Source organism: Carlito syrichta, unplaced genomic scaffold (assembly GCF_000164805.1).
Source record: "Carlito syrichta isolate Samal-C Ts95f unplaced genomic scaffold, Tarsius_syrichta-2.0.1 Scaffold309021, whole genome shotgun sequence".
Lineage (NCBI taxonomy): Eukaryota > Metazoa > Chordata > Mammalia > Primates > Tarsiidae > Carlito > Carlito syrichta.
This window is the reverse complement of record NW_007253117.1, coordinates 164,401-168,224: the sequence shown is the minus strand read 5'-3', so window position 1 is coordinate 168,224 and position 3,824 is coordinate 164,401.

Sequence of the window (3,824 nt, the reverse complement as noted above, 5' to 3'; positions counted from 1 at the left end):
TGCTGGCTTCTTTAGGCAAATGTGGCTTTAATTTATTAAAAATTTCTGGAATGTCACCAACTAGAAGGAATGCCAATGCAGGCAAATGCATCTTTAAACTGAGGTTCCTATCATTGCATATCTCATGGCCAATTCACTCATCTTAATTTTTCTACCAGATGCATTGGGCTGCAGTGTCTGTTTTCATCTTGGTTTATGCATCGTGGCCATAGTGTACAATAGTCAATTTTCCTTCATATAACAAACTAAAGAAAAAGTGGTCTCAATAGACTCTGATAGAGTCTATCTAGCAGACAGGGACAGTCTTTCTCATTGTTGAATTCCCAGAATGTAACTGGAAACTTTGCTGAGCTGTCCAATATTAGATAGATTGTATTATTTCCAGTAGTTTTTTGATAATTCTCTAATGAAACAGCTCCCACATAAAATAAGAATTTGCTAAATTATATCGTTCAGAGGAATCACTTGACTCAGAACAGGTCATCAGCTCTAAGAATAAAAACAGGAAGACTTTCCCTAAGCTACACTATGAAAGCTGCCAGTGTATACTTTGAAACTCGGTTTCACAAAAAGCATGTGACTCCCAAAGCCTGATAGAAATGCCATGATCTTTCAAACTAATAAAACTCTGACAGTCATCAGCACTCGAGCATCCATCTTTCCATCGCAGCTGAGGATACTGAAACAACTTAGGAAAACAGTCTGAACAGTGAAGTATGAAGTCCCTGGTTCACTGAAGTTTAAATTCTCCTTCAGAGTCTCATGAAGAAGTATGGGCTTTAGAAGCAACCAAATTGCTATCCCCAATTTTTTCTGAGGAAATTCTGCCAGTCTATATTCATTGAGCAGTGAGTTGATGGAGAATCTCAGGGAACAGATTTCTTACATGAAGACAAAGTTCTTTCCCTCAAGTACCTGTCACTGTTCACAGACACACCCCAGTGCTGTTCTGCAGAGAGATCCATCAAGTCCTTTACAGAGCAAATACAGTAGATTCAGTTAAGCCCAGCTAATACAAGCAATGGGACAAACAAACAAACCACGTGGACACGCACCATGACTTATGTGGACAAATTTGTTTGTTTTTTATATACATAAGTCTGAAGCAGTATCAGCCTGTTGAAAGAAAGTTGATGAATATGCAAGGTACTTTTGAGTTAGAAGAGACAAAAAAAAAACCACAATAATTTTATTTTTAAAATTACCAAAATTCAAGACTAGTTCTGATTTGAATAGAGTGGAACAATTTAGTTCAAGATGAATTTTAAGGGGAGTCAATATAAAGTTGGTCAATCGACACTAGTCATTGGAATACAGGCTTTAGATTATAAGTTAAGAAAATATTTGACAAAGATCAAGCAAGTTTTACAGGCTATTTACAGCCTATCAGAGACCATCTGGCTGTTTGCCTGCTGATCATATGGTAACTTTTTGTCATTTTCGAAAAAAACTAGATCAGAGACTTAAGTGACCCACCACCTTGACTAATTCTTCCAGGAACCTGACACCATGGTAAAGTGTCTGACCTCACGGGCCCAAGTAAAAATCACCAAATATTAAGAAGTGCTTCGTAAAGAGCTTGCCCTGCAGGTTTTCAAGTCAGGAAATGCTGTTGCTTATAACTTTTTTCATTGACAATAAAACAATGAAAGGGCTATGTGGACTCTGATTGCATCTCTCCTCAGCCTGTTTTGTGGTTGAGTGTCCCCATGTACATATCTGTCACTGCACTTGGAATATGACACTGTGACTCTGTTTATGAAGACTGGTCTTAAAGCTGGAGAGGGTCCCAGAAGGCTGTGTGAGTAATTCCTTCTCAGTTGCTGGATGGACATGCAATGGTAAAGCGGGGTGGGGCACTGTGTCTAGGGCAATGACAAAGAGGAAGGTCTGGGTGCTCAGGGACATGGCTGTTAATCAACTTGTACTCCAACACCTCTATATATTCATATTGTACTCGAAATCCAGTATCTTAGAGGTAAATGACAAAAAGTAACTGTGCAGATTAGTAATGACTGAGGCGTATAGCACAGTCATTAGAATACAAAGGATCAGCCCATTTGCAGGCTGTATGTCAATGGCATGCTCCTTATTCTCCTCAAACCTTGTTTCTCCAGCAGTGCAATGGGGATGAAGACACCTCACAAGAATGGGGTGATGATCAAATGAATTGGGACAGTGCTTAGCATCATGACTATCATACAGAAGCTGTGCAATAACCACAGAAATATGGCACCCTGGAAAGGACCACGGTAAGATATATTCCAATTTCCTCATTCTACAAGTTAGATCCTTTAAGTGCAGGATGTTTGTAATTTACTGTGGTTACCCAACAGTTTAAACACAAACTCAGAAAAAGAAAGCAGGATTCCGGTCTCTCAGTGAAGCATCCATAATTCTACATTATACTATATAATTTTTGTCCTTTTACAAAGAATTTACAATAACTTTGTCCCTGTAGTATATTAGTAAGTCATGCGTTCATGTTAATAACCCTTTGCTGTAGGGCAAATAGTAGTGAAGAAGGAAAAAGTAAACATAAGGTTTTATGTAAAAAGGATAAAAACCTATAGAGATATGCTTAATAAAGGGAATTGGGGTATGGGGTGAGGAATTCCAGTTAAAATAGCACACTTTTAAATACAGGGTGTAGACTCATTATTTCAAGAATGCTTAGTCAGAATTGTGTTAGTCTCTATTTGTTGTCTTCACAAATATTTCTTAATTATTCTTCAACTAACTTGAGTCTCCAGAAACTTAAGGCAGGAGAACATACTCTGACAGAACACAGGCAATCATGTTTGGGAACTGTTGCCACTAAGACTTCTGTGAACCTGCATTTCTCTAACTGGCAGCTCCAAGATATTGCTTAGAAATAGCAGCATTAAGTAAATAGCACAGCATGAAGAGGGCTTCTATCAGATTAGCACCATTCCTGACTATGGGTGATAGCAAACTCGCATTTACAGAAAACTCCCAAATATGTCATTCAACTCCCTGCTTTTCATTTATTTATTCTAAATCAATACAAGTTCTGGTATTTGGAGAAAGCAAAGAAAAACAAGCATGAGGCCTGTATTTTAGCCATTTCTCATCTCCTTACACCCCATCTATAAATCTATAAATGTATAGCTTCATTGATGAAATTTGTGTGTGTGCATCTACGTGTGTGTGATTTTGTCCATATGCACGAACTCTCAGTAGTTACTAAGGTAGTAGAACATGCTCTACCTTCTAAAAAGCAGAAAATTCAGTCACAGTCTGTCAGAAAAAAAACTGGCGAGGAATTCTTCCATAAGACCTAACCTTTGTTTAATATGTTATTGATTTGCTAAACTGCTAAGCATGGTTTATAATGGTGATAACCTGCATGATACCACTCATTACAACAGTTAATATCTAGTTTATTAGAACATTAACATTTACCATAGGCAGTTAATTGACAAAACTGATTTTGTGTGTGTGACTTATAATGAGATATTTGCAAGTGAACACTAGTTAAGTATTTTCTTTTATTTATTTTTATTTATTTATTTTTTTTGAGTTGGAGTCTCACTCTGTCGCCCAGACTGGAGTGCAGTGCCCGCTCCCGGCCACCGCAGCCTCAACCTGCTGGGCTCCGGCGATCCTTTCCGCCTCAGCCTTCCGAGTAGCCAGAATTACAGGCATGCGCTACCACGTCCGGCTGATTTTTTGATTTATTGTAGAGATGAGGTCTCGCTGCTCAGGCGGGTCTCGAACCTGCGGGCTCAGGCAATCCACTCACCTCAGCCTCCCAAAGGCGCGGGATTACAGGCTGAGCCACTGAGCCGGCTCTTTTCTTA